The following is a 15,734-nucleotide window of genomic DNA, read 5'->3' as shown; positions in this document are numbered from 1 at the left end:
GTAGACACAATTAAATTGCCCACAGACTGTCCAACTTGGGGCAGTACAGATGTTGTAAGGGTAGTACAGACGGTGTAGCATTACTCACAGCACTGAGGTCATGGATTTGATTCCAACCATGACCCTAACTGTGTGGAGTTTGTATGTTCTCCCCAATGCTTGCGTGGGTTTCCTCTGGGTACTCCGTTTTCCTCCCACAATCCAAATCTATATTGGTAGGTTAATTGGCTCCCAACAAAAATGAATCCTAGTGTGTGTGTGTGTGTGTGTGTGTGTGTGTGTGTACATGGGAAGACTAGATAGGCCAAGTGGTTCTTATCTGCTGCCACATTCTATGTTTGTGTGTGTGTGTGTGTGTGTGTGTGTGTGTGTGTGTGTGTGTGTGTGTGTGTGTGTGTACATGGGAAGACTAGATAGGCCAAGTGGTTCTTATCTGCTGCCACATTCTATGTTTCAGTGTGTGTGTGTGTGTGTGTGTGTGCGTGCGTGTGTGTGTGTGTGTGTAGGCTGGCACTACCTTGTGTGTTTAGGGTGGCACTGACCTGTGTGTGTAGGGTGGCACTAACCCCTCTGTGCCCAGTGAAGGTTATAAAAATAAGTGGCAATAGACCCGCCCACAGGTGGTGCTAGACACGCCCTTTAGGTGGAGCATGACATATTTCCTCGGCGGTGTACCATGCAAACTCGAATATCATCTAGAATCTCCCTGAAACTAGTTTTCTAAAGTAAGCAAGTATGTCGCAGCCTTAATGCTGAAATCACACCTTTGCATTTTTCCCCCTAGAATGGGAGACATTGGTGAAAGTGAAGTAAAATTATAGTTATTTGAGACTTCCAAAGTTTCCTTACTCTGCTCTTATAATGAATCCATAATCTGAATCCCCTCTAATATACTTAAATCTGTCATCCACTATCTTGTCTCTTGTTTCACTACAGCTCCCGCTTCTTTTAACCACAAGATATACTTTGAATTGCTCGGCCTAAAGAGGAAGAGTAAAGATGTCACGAAAAAGGTTTTCCATATGCTGGATCAAGACCAGAGTGGATTTCTTGGGGAGGATGTGCTCGGGTAGGTTTATGGATATATTCTATAACATTTTCACACACATATGGAACATTTAATATGTACTCCTCAGTATGCTGGATCTTTTAACAGACACCATTACTAACACTTTTCCACTTTAAGAAATCGTGAACCGCATAAAGACATGCTATAAAAAATCCTGTAGGCAAATGGAATATAATGTATTCTTCAGCCAGTAGGTCCAGCAATGTAGCATGGCAATATGCAATTCTAATGCATTGGGTAATGTTCATATGTCCAAGAACTAAAGATTCTGGTAAAACTTTGCTCAAATCCAGGTTTTCAGCAGTAGACATAGGTCGTGCTACAGGGTTGTACGCCAATCTGCCGCAGCTGTGAATTTGTACTCAAATATTGTGTGAAAATAAATGCCACAGCCACGTGGATTTGTATTGAGACGGCCACTGGCGGCTTTGCGAGTCCCAGCGGCTGTGTACAAAGATGCGGTGTCGGCAGCAGATCAGTCATTTATCGAACTTGTGAGTGGCCTATGGGTGAGCTGCATGGGTGCAGGAAGTGATATGCTGGAGCCAGGGCTGCCATCAGAAATTGTGGGGCCCGGGACTGACAAAGTAGACAGGGCCCCTCCATCTGGAAAAAAAAAGATTCTGCCGCATTGCTCCACCCCTATGTGAAAACTGCTGCACAGGTAAGGCATGCTTTAAGATGTCCTACCTGCGCAACACTACAGTGTTTTATAGCCTAGTGCAGCTCTCCAGGTATTGGTACTAGGAGGCAGGGGTGGGCCCCACTCTCTGGAAGGGCCCGGGACACTAGTCCCCACAGCCCGCCCCTGATGACTGCCCTGGCCGGAGCCATTGTTACTGCGTATGGGATTGCAGAAGCAGGCTGAGACATGCCTTGAAAATGGTCTTGACACGTTGACACTTTTGCAGCCACTCCCAGTTAGAGTACCTCCCCCAAATGCTCCCTGACTATAAATTATTCTGCAAATAAATACTCTCTGCAAATGTCGTCACAAGGGGAGGTCTTCAGGTTGCCGAATGTCGGGATCCCGGCGCACAGTATACTGGCGCCAGAATCCCGACACCCGGCATACCGACAGATATTCTCCCTCTTGGGGGTCCACGACCCCCCTGGAGGGATAATAAATAGTGTGGCGCATGTAGCGCACCACCGTGCCCGCAAGGGGCTCATTTGCGCTCGCCACGCTGTCGCCTGTCGGTATGCCGGCGGTCGGGCTCCCGGCGCCGGTATGCTGGTCGCCGGAAGCCCGGCCGCCGGCATGGCATACTACACCCGTCACAAATCCATTTCAGTACACGCACAGTGCGACTCAGGTGCAATAATCTCTCGACTGCAAAACATTAGGTTTGCATACACTCTGAATCGAACCCATAGCTCTATTTTCAAGTATCAATATTTTTTCTCCATTTGCATTTTGACGAATTGCCAGTCTATGGATGGAGTTAGGACAATGACAGTCAATTAATTGTGAGTGCTGTGATTGGGGCAGGAGACTTTATGCCAAATTCCGCTGATGAAATTTGCAAACATCCGGAAATATCCAAACCTGTTCTGCAAAACATTTTCTCCATACATATTGCATTATACATACCCAGTGCTCCGCCAACCACACAGAATTAAACGATCATTGTCATCTCAAACATATAGGTGGTCATTCCGACTTGATCGCAGCCAGCAACTTTTAGCTGCTGCTGCGATCAATAGTCCACGCCTATGAGGGAGTGTATTTTAGCTTAGCAGGGCTGCGATCGCTTGTGCAGCCCTGCTAAGCTAAAAAAAATTCAAGCAAAACTAGACTAGGCCTGGACCTACTTACCCTGTGCGATGGATCCAGCGATGATGGGCCCGGCTTTGACGTCACACCTCCGCCCACCGTTGTCCTGGACACGCCTGCGTTTTACTCACCACTCCCCGAAAACGGCTCCAAACGGTCCGGATCCGCCCAGCCACACCTCCTTCCTGTCAATCCTCTTAGCGGTCGCCGCTGCGACCGCTTCCGACGGTAGCCGCGACGTAACCCAGCAACCCCTGTCGCCGGGCAACGTCGCGCACGCGCACGGCGGCCGCCGCGCATGCGCATTCCGCACCCGTTCACACCGCAGCGAAAAACCATTGCGTGCGTACGGGTCGGAATGACCCCCATAGAGTGTAGAATAGCAAAACAATATGGGACTTGAAGATTGTATTAATTGCATCAATGGAACTACACACATCTACCTGACAGCCTAATTTGTCAAAATGTGTATTTGTGCCAATTTCTACCTCAAGTTCCCACATCTCTAGCGCACTGACCTCTGAAAGTTATCCAGCGTACAATATTTTTGAATATTGCAGGTTGTTACATTTCTGGATTTATTGGTTAAACATGCATTATATTACATTTGCCTTTATAGAAAAATTTTTTGCAAGTTATGGTTTCTTAAAACAGATTATATTAGTCTAATATACTAATTACATCTCCCATTCTGCAGTCTTATAATGAAAGGATTCTCCCCTGAAGGAAGATCTCTTACTGAAAAGGAAACCAAGGACGTCCTAGCCGATGGTAACAAAAATGGAGATGGCAAAATTAGTCTGGATGGTGTGTATTGTGGTGGGATTATACACTAGTTACACTGACATCAGGGCCAATCTGTATGATGCTTAAGGGAATGCAACAAAGTCCAAAAACCAATGGGTATGGTAACATACAATGGATTCTAGTGTTAACCAACCAAATGTCACTTTTACTTGTGTCGTGCTGCACTATGTGACGCGCTACTTGTTCCATTTCCATTTAAATGTTTGGCAAGAATCTAATAGACAGGTGCCCCAAAATACAAAAAAAAAAAAACTATGATAAATCTTTAAGGGTCAAATCAATGCGCAGCCAACCTGAGCCAAAAGGAATAACTGAACTTCCGAAAATGAACAACACCACAGAATAGCGTTCAGGGAAGTTGGCGCTTAATAGTGACCCACACAGAATATGTTCAAAGGGATCTTCATTCATAAACTAAAACAATTCTTCCATATGGGTACCTATAATAATAAAAAAAACGTGGACATAATAGTATGAAACCTTCACAGCATCCACCCCTGGTGACATCGGATGAAATCAATGCGTTTAGTAGAAAACGTTGCCCTGTGGAATAAAGGGTATAAATTATCCCCCCAAAAACCCACACATCCATGTGTGAGAAGAAAAAGGAACCCTCTTAGGGTATATCAGCATGTAGAGGGTTCTTTGATAAACAGAAATTAATGCTTTGAAGTTGGATCCTCCACTTGGTTTCTCTCACTGCAATAAGCAGGCAAAGGAAGAGTGATTTAAAACATTTTAAAAACTATTTTTATTTAGCATCTGATCTGTACACAGAAGAATACCCATGATATAGTAGTATTAACTTCCTATTAGACTCAGACTCAGCAGGCACACATATTAACCAGATTCAAGCACAAATAGATGGAATGCACAGTAATCATCTAGCCATGTGCAGTGTTGGACTGAGGCAGGAAGGGCACACCTGGGGGGAAAGTAGTGATTAGTGATGAGCACCGGAAATTTTTCGGGTTTTGTGTTTTGGTTTTGTGTTCGGTTCCGCGGCCGTGTTTTGGGTTCGAACGCGTTTTGGCAAAACCTCACCGAATTTTTTTTGTCGGATTCGGGTGTGTTTTGGATTCGGGTGTTTTTTTCAAAAAACCCTAAAAAACAGCTTAAATCATAGAATTTGGGGGTCATTTTGATCCCAAAGTATTATTAACCTCAAAAACCATAATTTCCACTCATTTTCAGTCTATTCTGAACACCTCACACCTCACAATATTATTTTTAGTCCTAAAATTTGCACCGAGGTCGCTGGATGGCTAAGCTAAGCGACCCAAGTGGCCGACACAAACACCTGGCCCATCTAGGAGTGGCACTGCAGTGTCACGCAGGATGGCCCTTCCAAAAAACACCCCCCAAACAGCACAAGACGCAAAGAAAAAAAGAGGCGCAATGAGGTAGCTGTGTGAGTAAGCTAAGCGACCCTAGTGGCCGACACAAACACCTGGCCCATCTAGGAGTGGCACTGCAGTGTCACGCAGGATGGCCCTTCCAAAAAACACCCCCCAAACAGCACATGACGCAAAGAAGAAAAAAAAGAGGCGCAATGAGGTAGCTGTGTGACTAAGCTAAGCAACCCTAGTGGCCGACACAAACACCTGGCCCATCTAGGAGTGGCACTGCAGTGTCACGCAGGATGGCCCTTCCAAAAAACACCCCCCAAACAGCACATGACGCAAAGAAGAAAAAAAAGAGGCGCAATGAGGTAGCTGTGTGACTAAGCTAAGCGACCCTAGTGGCCGACACAAACACCTGGCCCATCTAGGAGTGGCACTGCAGTGTCACGCAGGATGGCCCTTCCAAAAAACACCCCCCAAACAGCACATGACGCAAAGAAGAAAAAAAAGAGGCGCAATGAGGTAGCTGTGTGAGTAAGCTAAGCGACCCTAGTGGCCGACACAAACACCTGGCCCATCTAGGAGTGGCACTGCAGTGTCACGCAGGCTGGCCCTTCAAAAAACTACCCCCCAAACAGCACATGACGCAAAGAAAAAAAGAGGCGCAATGAGGTAGCTGTGTGACTAAGCTAAGCGACCCTAGTGGCCGACACAAACACCTGGCCCATCTAGGAGTGGCACTGCAGTGTCACGCAGGATGGCCCTTCAAAAAAATACTCCCCAAACAGCACATGATGCAAAGAAAAATGAAAGAAAAAAGAGGTGCAAGATGGAATTGTCCTTGGGCCCTCCCACCCACCCTTATGTTGTATAAACAGGACATGCACACTTTAACCAACCCATCATTTCAGTGACAGGGTCTGCCACACGACTGTGACTGAAATGACGGGTTGGTTTGGACCCCCACCAAAAAAGAAGCAATTAATCTCTCCTTGCACAAACTGGCTCTACAGAGGCAAGATGTCCACCTCATCATCATCCTCCGATATATCACCGTGTACATCCCCCTCCTCACAGATTATCAATTCGTCCCCACTGGAATCCACCATCTCAGCTCCCTGTGTACTTTGTGGAGGTAATTGCTGCTGGTGAATGTCTCCACGGAGGAATTGATTATAATTCATTTTAATGAACATCATCTTCTCCACATTTTCTGGATGTAACCTCGTACGCCGATTGCTAACAAGGTGAGCGGCGGCACTAAACACTCTTTCGGAGTACACACTTGTGAGAGGGCAATTTAGGTAGAATAAAGCCAGTTTGTGCAAGGGCCTCCAAATTGCCTCTTTTTCCTGCCAGTATAAGTACGGACTGTCTGACGTGCCTACTTGGATGCGGTCACTCATATAATCCTCCACCATTCTTTCAATGGGGAGAGAATCATATGCAGTGACAGTAGACGACATGTCCGTAATCGTTGTCAGGTCCTTCAGTCCGGACCAGATGTCAGCATCAGCAGTCGCTCCAGACTGCCCTGCATCACCGCCAGTGGGTGGGCTCGGAATTCTGAGCCTTTTCCTCGCACCCCCAGTTGCGGGAGAATGTGAAGGAGGAGATGTTGACAGGTCGCGTTCCGCTTGACTTGACAATTTTGTCACCAGCAGTTCTTTGAACCCCAGCAGACTTGTGTCTGCCGGAAAGAGAGATACAAGGTAGGTTTTAAATCTAGGATCGAGCACGGTGGCCAAAATGTAGTGCTCTGATTTCAACAGATTGACCACCCGTGAATCCTTGTTAAGCGAATTAAGGGCTCCATCCACAAGTCCCACATGCCTAGCGGAATCGCTCTGTGTTAGCTCCTCCTTCAATGTCTCCAGCTTCTTCTGCAAAAGCCTGATGAGGGGAATGACCTGACTCAGGCTGGCAGTGTCTGAACTGACTTCACGTGTGGCAAGTTCAAAAGGTTGCAGAACCTTGCACAACGTTGAAATCATTCTCCACTGCGCTTGAGACAGGTGCATTCCACACTGTCAGCACTGCAGACTCCTAAAGTTAACTACTAGTATGAAGAAGATAGAAAAAAAAAACCACCACGGGTAGGTATACAATTATGGACGAGCAACTGCCGACACAGAGGTAGCTACAGCCGTGGACTACCGTACTGCGTCTGCTGCTAGTATAGACTGGATGATAATGATATAAAAAATATATATATATCACTACTGCAGGACAGGTATATATTATATAATGACGGACCTGCTGGACACTGTCAGCACTGTAGACTCCTAAAGTTAACTACTAGTATGAAGAAGATAGAAAAAAAAACCACCACAGGTAGGTATACAATTATGGACGAGCGACTGCCGACACAGAGGTAGCTACAGCCGTGGACTACCGTACTGCGTCTGCTGCTAGTATAGACTGGATGATAATGATATAAAAAATATATATATATCACTACTGCAGGACAGGTATATATTATATAATGACGGACCTGCTGGACACTGTCAGCACTGCAGACTCCTAAAGTTAACTACTAGTATGAAGAAGATAGAAAGAAAAAAAAACCACCACAGGTAGGTATACAATTTTGGACGAGCGACTGCCGACACAGAGGTAGCTACAGCCGTGGACTACCGTACTGCGTCTGCTGCTAGTATAGACTGGATGATAATGATATAAAAAATATATATATATATCACTACTGCAGGACAGGTATATATTATATAATGACGGACCTGCTGGACACTGTCAGCAGAATGCGTTTATAGAATAAAAAAAAAAACACCACACGAGTGTTTAACTTTTTCAGGCAGACAATCACAATATACTGGTGGTCACTGGTCACTGGTCAGTCACACTGGCAGTGGCACTCTGGCAGCAAAAGTGTGCACTGTTAAATATATGTACTCCTGCTATAACTGCTCCCCAGTCTCCCCCACAATTAAGCTGTGTGAGCAGTGAGCACTCAGCACAGTCAGATATACATAGATGATATTATCATGCAGCACACTGAGGCTGAGCACAGATATGGTATGTGACTGTGTATCATTTTTTTTCAGGCAGAGAACGGATTATATATTAAATAATAAATAAAACTGCACTGGTGGTCACTAGTATAACTATCAGCAAAACTCTGCACTCTCTGAGTACTCCTAATGCTCCAGTAAATCAAGTGTCTCACTCTCTATCTATTCTAAACGGAGAGGACGCCAGCCACGTCCTCTCCCTATCAATCTCAATGCACGTGTGAAAATGGCGGCGACGCGCGGCTCCTTATATAGAATCCGAGTCTCGCAATAGAATTCGAGCCTCGCGAGAATCCGACAGTGGGATGATGACGTTCGGGCGCGCTCGGGTTAGCCGAGCAAGGCGGGAAGGTTCGAACCTGCCTCGGACCCGTGTAAAAAGGCTGAAGTTCGGGGGGGTTCGGATTCCGAGGAACCGAACCCGCTCATCACTAGTAGTGATAGGGCCCATGTTTAGTGGTGTGGCCATTCACTACAGAGGGGATCAGTATGAAATACCTACAATCAAAATCCCGACGGTCTGCGAGTTGACACGGTACACTTATACGGTGTCCATGTCAACCTATGTCAACATACACACTGAAAAACATGTGTTGACTTTTTGACCCGTCGACATTTTAAATGTGGGAACTTTCTGCTCAACGGTTGACCGAAAGTGACCTCACCGCTGAGCAGAAAGTTCCCACCATTGGTTACAATGGAGCGCATAGGCGCTACATTGTAACACTGCCGTGTGCTGCCTGTCAGTCAGTACAGGAGCACACAGCCGATCAGGAGGGTGCCACAACGTAGCGCTCCCTGATTGGCTGAAGAAACCCACTTAGACATAAGTCAGAGGGGGTTTCTGGCATTCGGGGAAAGGGGTCCCATGTGAAAACATGGGGCCCCTTTCAGTGCGAGGTCGGGTATCCGTTTTTTTATTTTTTCAAGTACGTGGATTACAAAAGTATTATCCGAGGAGCCTTCTACCCTGGGTTATGTGAGTATGATTTTTTCAACAGGTACACCATGGATTCTACTGGAGAAGAGGACCGACCTGCGTGGGGACATAGGTAAGTATGTGTATATGGTGGTGTGGATGGATGTATTAAAGTTATACTATCAAGGTGTGTGTGTAATGTCTTTTTTTGGGTATTTTTTTAGTAGTAGTACTAGAGGTACCAGCGGGCCCGTTTTTCCTCCGCATGCTGGTACTTGTGGTTCTCCAAGTATCAGCTTGCGGGGGAGGCTTGCTGGGCCTTGTAGTACTGCTACTAAAAACAATATCAAACACTTTAAACAAAGGCTATCAGCCCCCCATCCGCAGCCCATTGGATGGGGGGGGCAGCCTCGGGCTTCACCCCTGGCCCTTGGGTGGCTGGGGGGGGGACCCCTTGATTGAAGGGGTCCCCACTCCCCCAGGGTACCCCGGCCAGGGGTGACTAGTTGGATATTTGATGCCACGGCCGCAGGGCACTGTATAAAAGTGACCCCCGGCTGTGGCATTATCTGTCCAGCTAGTGGAGCCCGGTGCTGGTTTCAAAAATACGGGGGACCCCTACGCTTTTTGTCCCCCGTATTTTTGGAACCAGGACCAGGCGCAGAGCCCGATGCTGGTTGTTTAAATATGGGGGAACCCTTGTCCATTTTTTCCCCATATTTCTGCAACCAGGATTGGCTCAAAGAGCCCGAGGCTGGTTATGCTTAGAAGGGGGGACCCCACGCAATTTTTTTATAACATTTAAACTATTTTTTTTTTATTTACAAGGTGAACAATGAAGCCCAGCACGGATCTCTCAGATCCGGCCAAGATTCATTGTATTAAAGTCGGCAGTGTTTTACAATTCACTCACGTAAAACACTGCAAAAAAAACCGAATGACATCGACATCGGAAAACCCGAAAATGCAGAATACGGCAGCTTAGTAAATTAGTCGTAATCAATTCAAAAAGTTGCAATTTTACACTTTCGATGTCATTCGTGATTGAACTTTGACCTCAAACGGAAAATTACGAATGTTAGTAAATATACCCCATAGAGTTGTGATTGAGGAACTCAGGAGACGGTCAGTCTCTAAAATGTGCTTTACAGTGGTGTATCCATAATGGGTGAAATTTTTTGGATGCTTACCACTCTGTAGTCCCATGTCGACAGCAGCAGTGCTACACAAGTCACTGGGAAAATGGCGCAGTGGAAATTTTCCAGGCATTTTACTCATGTGCAGTACTAAAATCACTGGGAAAATGGACGCCCCCTTCTGTATGTTCATCAGTGTATCCGTAATGTGCCACTTGTGTGCACCTTATTGTTCCCGCGTCTTCGTGCTCACCAGTGCCACTCACCTGCCATCTGTGTACCTTATTGTGCTCCCCCTATGTCTGCATGCTCTAAAGAGTGCCCCTGACCCGCGACCTGTATGTAACTTATTGTGCCCCCTCTCTGTATGTTTGTCAGTGTGCTACCAGCATACCTCCCCATATGACCCTCTCCAGGAGGGACACAATGCTCTGCTTCTGGACTTCCCTCTTAATTTATGATCACCGACACCTGTTTAGAACAGGTTAATGGATAAGAAAGGTGTTTGACCACAGGTGCCGGCAATCATACATTAAGAGGGAAGCCCAGGAGCAGAGCATTCTGTCCCTTTGGGAGAGGGTCATGTGGGGAGGTATGTACCCGGATGTACCTTATTGTGTGCCGCTAAATCAAGGTACATACGGTAGAGGCTCAGAGGTTTTGTGATTGGTAAATTAGACCCTTTACAAAGCAAATATCAGCATCTGGATTACAAATAAAGATTTGAATGTGAAACCTATAAAATACTGATGAGTAAAACATAGACAAGACTAAATTGTGCAGCATTTTATATAAAAGCTCAACAGCTCTTAAGTGAATTGGATTAAACTAGCTTAAACTAGTTTACAACAAGAGATCATTATTCAAAAGATGATACTTTAGTGATTGGGTTTGTCTTCTAAATGTATCTAATGTGCATCATACGCCTTAATCGATCAGCAGTCATTACAAAGCAATTAATCCAGCTATGGAGTCACATCAGAAGACATAGCAAGATTATTCCTTATGCTGAATTATATAGGATTTAGCTAGCATCGTAATCATTAGTGTCTTAAACATATTGCTCTAGAGCTTTGGAACACTAACAAATACTGTAGCCTACTCACTCAAAGGCCCATTATCATTGCGTACCGTATAACAAATGCTCAAGCTTCAGATGGGATCAGTATGTAATCTCGGTGGCCGGGATACTGAATGTCAGTATACTGACAGTGGGATCCCGGCCACTGGTGTGACGGCAGTTGGGCGAGCGCTACGGTATGGTAACTACTACCCCATCAGATAACTTGTGGCCAGAGCTGGCCCTAACCAATATGATAGCCTAGGCAAGATTTTGTCTGGTGCCCCCTTGCACAGACGCTAGTTCCGCCTCTGACCCTGTACTCCTTTCCCAGCACCATCACCCCACACCCATAGCAGTCCTCATTTTGGTGCTCCTACCCCCCTATATTTTAAATAGGAACAGTGCACATTCTGTGCGCAGCCCAAAATGGGGCGTGTTCTTGCTAGGACGGGGCATGGCCACACAATAATACCCCCAGTTGAAATTACGCCACACAGTACTGCAACTTTATTCATACTATATCATGCAATAGTCTCTTATTCACGTTACATCACACAGTAGTACCACATTACTGCTCACAGTAGTGCCCCTTATTCACATTACACCACACCATATTGCTCTTTATTCACATTACACCACACCATATTGCTCTTTATTCACATTACACCACACCATATTGCTCTTTATTCACATTACACCACACAGTAGTGGCCTTTCTATATGTTACGCCACAAAGTACTGTAGTACACCTTATACACATAATGCCGCACATTAGCAATGCATTTCGAAAGCAGATAGAGCCACAGTTACACATAGAATATAGGCATGCTGCATATCATTTTATTGAGCAGAAGCTGCTTGTGCCCCATGACATTACAAATGCACTAGACATTTGCCTAGTTTGCCTATGCCTAGGACTGGCTCTGCTTGTCACAAAGGTTCAAAGGCTCATTATTGAAGGAAATGTGGCCCTCCAGTGTAGGTATTTTACTTTAGTGACTCTTTTATAGTATTTATATCTATATCTATTTCTAGTTACATTTTGATGATTGGTGTGGAATATGGCTTTAATATTAACATATTAATGGGGATTCATGTATGAGATAAGCATATTGTAGGGAACTGGAAGGACCAGGGCAAGTATACTATGACTCAGTCTATGCCTACAGCATGAAACAGGAACACTAACAAAATGTGGAGCAGAATATGTACTGGAATGTGTTTGATACCACGTAGAGAATGGTATTTAACAGATGGATCTTTGCGTTCTTGCAGTCTACCAGGTTGCAGCCTAATCTTGACACACCAGCACAGATATAGTGAACTACACTCACCTATTTGAGGTGATATATTTGTCTGTAGGGTTACTTTATCATTTTTCCTTCTTATACATGAGGTTGACATCTCATCTTGAACCCACAATTGGAAACAGGAAAAATAAATATTGCTCTCTTTGAATGGAAGGGATCTATAGCAGCATTTTATGTGTATTTGCACTCACATACTGTAAGGGGTGATATAATGGCTCCTGAGATCAATCCCAACAGTACAGTGGGTAAAGTGGTTCTCAAAAATAAGAATAAGGAACATACAGTATAGTGCTCTTGGGAACCAGTAAATGTGTAAAGTGAACTTTATATCATAGACTTGTGCACGATTTGTGCAGGGTGTAGCAGCCCCAACCCGAATCTGCACTAACTGTACAGAATTCGTCAGACACCAATGCCAGCCGTGTACCTGGGGCATGTAGGCACAGATAGTGCGCTGGTCAGCACTCCAAATGCAACACCACCACGCCATCAGCTTCCAGGGAAGATGTGAGTGTGCCAAGTTGGAGGCGTGGCTAAGTTGGTATGTGGCTAAATTGGGATGTGGCTATGTCAAGCACATCCTTGAAGAAAACCAGCACATGCCTATGCCTTAAATTATATATAACTGACATCCACAGTTGCCATTTTTATTTAGAAACAACGTTTATCCTGAAACGAGTACATACAAATCAGATCTGTGGTGCAGGATTTCCGTAACATTAATATGTAATTAAAATAAATGATCTCAATGGCAAATTTCTAAGCAGCACTGTAACATGATGCCAGGGTTTCAAGCTGCAGAAACCTTTTATTAGTCCAGCCTGAAATGCTCCCCTGGTCCTGGTATGACTGATTAGAAACCCTATCCAACAAGTATAATAGTCGCCGCTAAACTCTGCTGTTCCAGAGCGCTATCCCCAGCGGTAACATCATTAGTCACTTACCAGTCAAACATATTTTGTAAAATTAATCCACAGAAAACGAAAATTACATTCCTTTTTGTACGCAAGAACTGATCGAGTAGTGAGAGAGTGATCTATGCTCTATGCAATAACTCCGGCACGCCATTTTCTCATTCTAGATGCATAAGGTGTCATAGAAAATATACAATCTATAAATATTAGCTCTGAGGCCCGTTATAGGACTTTTCCACTTAAAACCCAGGTCCGACCCAGGCAATTGAGCACAGGATTCAAGACATGTCACAGAAACCCCGTTCACACTGCAGGCTGGATCCAAGTATTCCCTCTGCTGCCACTTGGAGATTACTAGGGTGGCCAATCCCGGGCCATTTTTTCAATCCCGGGAATTGGGATTGAAAAATGATCAATCCCGGGATTGGCTTCTTTTCAATGTGCCCCACCCCTCCTGCCCAGCCCAGATAACTCACCCTAATCTGGACAGGAGGGAGGGTGGGCCACTTGCTGTGAGGTGCCAGGTAGTGCAGGGCGAGCAGCTGTATGCGCTGTGTGACCCCTGACTTCACGTCAGTGCGCGCAGCTGGGGCGTGGGGGAGCTGAGCAGGGGAGCCGGACAGCATCTGAGCCTCCTAAGGACATTCAACGCTGCCTGGCATAGAAATTCTAAAGTGGTGGCCAATCCCGAAATCCCTGGGATTGGAAGCTCCAATCCCAGGATTGAATCCCGGACAATTTTAGGCCCGGATCCCGCCAATCCCGATCCAAGGATTGGACACCCTAGAGATGACATCGTCTCCAAGCACCAGTGAGCCAACTTTTGATAAGCGTTTAACAGGACCCAGGTCAGATGACCCAGGCCACCTGTTTACATTGCAGCCATACCCGTATTTTTCAAGGACTCTTTTCCACTGAGCCGCGACTCAAGTAGACCCAGCACTATCCTGAGCCAGAGGTTCTCAAATGCTGTCCTCAAGCCACCCCAATGGTCAATGTGTTAAGTTTATCCATGCTTGGTCACAGGTGACCAAATTAGCACGTCAGTCAATTTGGTTTAACCATCTGTGCTGAACCATGGTATATACCTAAAACCTGGTCCATTGGGGTGCCTTGATGCCCGCATTTGAGAACCTCTGGCCTGAGCAGTGGAAAAGGAGAATAACAGTCTTGACTTTATAAGTAGTATGATTTGAGATATTAAGTGGAGGTTCAAATTTAGAAGTTGGTAGGTAAACTAGCATGTTTAAGACTTACATTTAAAAGGGCAATGCTTTTAATAGTAAAAACCCTAAGGGCCACATTCAATTAGCTACACTAATTACCGCACAAGGTACAGGGCTTGCAACCTCAGCCTGGAGCTATTCAATTACAAGCCCTGTCCATCACACAGTACATCTGCAGCTAAACAGCATTAACTCATAGATTCTGGGATAAGTGCCCATAAGTTTACATCACCCGCGATAAGGGCAGAATTCTCTGCTTACCATGGATTTCCACGATAAGTGCAGCCTGCAGGCCTATCATGGGCTGCAGCAGCCTACAATTGAATAACCCTGGCCACTGCTATAAGCCCATGGCAATTAGTGTGGCTCATTGAATCTGCCCTAAATGTGTGAGAAGTCAGTGGTTTGAAACAAGATTTGTTGAATTAAATGGCAGCACAAAGACAAAATTACCAAAAAAAGTATTACAAACTCATCATGTACAATGTATGCAACATCTATACAATTGCAAAAGTAAATAATAATAATAATAATAATAATAATAATAATGTATTCTCCTATTTTACATTTCTTTTCTCGGAATATGATTTACATAAGAACAAAGTTGTAACTTGCAGCAAAATATATCATAAATCTTAATTTATTTTATTTTTCAATTTCAAATATTGTATGTAAAGATTTTGTTTCCCCCTAACCAGAGTATTTTCATCTGTATTCACAGAGTTCATAACCATGGTGTCTGAATCCTAAGTCACTGAAGCTCTGTTGTTATTTGTGCACAGCGTTCACCCTCCTTAAAAGCCAAATTGTTTATTGCTCCTGTTTTATACTCCACCTCTGGTCCCTGCCTCCGGGATGCAATAAAGGGCAAAAACACCTCAGAAACTGGAATCTCTTGTCTTTTTTTGCCACTAATTGATTTCTATTGTAACTGGGTTGTAAAAACACAGTAGATGCAGCCATTTCTTTTTCATCCACTAGGGGTCACTGGAGTACTCTTGGGATATGGACGGTTCCACAGGAACTAGGCACTGAATAAAATAAAATTTGAGACTACTCCTCCCCTCCATATCCCAGAGTACCGCAGTGTTTTTTCGGTGCTCACAGAGCAACAAGGCTTGTGGAGTTGCTCCACAATTAT

General features: G+C 45.0%; 1 long non-coding RNA gene across 1 annotated transcript; it reads left to right on the top strand.

The window, feature by feature from the left end:
- Nucleotides 1-495: 495 nt before the first annotated feature.
- LOC135057490 (uncharacterized) lies at nt 496-15,462 on the top strand. Its single transcript, XR_010244155.1, has 3 exons — nt 496-1,069; nt 3,544-3,653; nt 15,315-15,462. It is a non-coding gene; the product is annotated as an uncharacterized LOC135057490 (long non-coding RNA).
- Nucleotides 15,463-15,734: the final 272 nt, after the last annotated feature.

This window comes from Pseudophryne corroboree, chromosome 3 (genome assembly GCF_028390025.1).
Source record: "Pseudophryne corroboree isolate aPseCor3 chromosome 3, aPseCor3.hap2, whole genome shotgun sequence".
Lineage (NCBI taxonomy): Eukaryota > Metazoa > Chordata > Amphibia > Anura > Myobatrachidae > Pseudophryne > Pseudophryne corroboree.
This window is presented reverse-complemented; position numbering and strand designations above follow the sequence as displayed.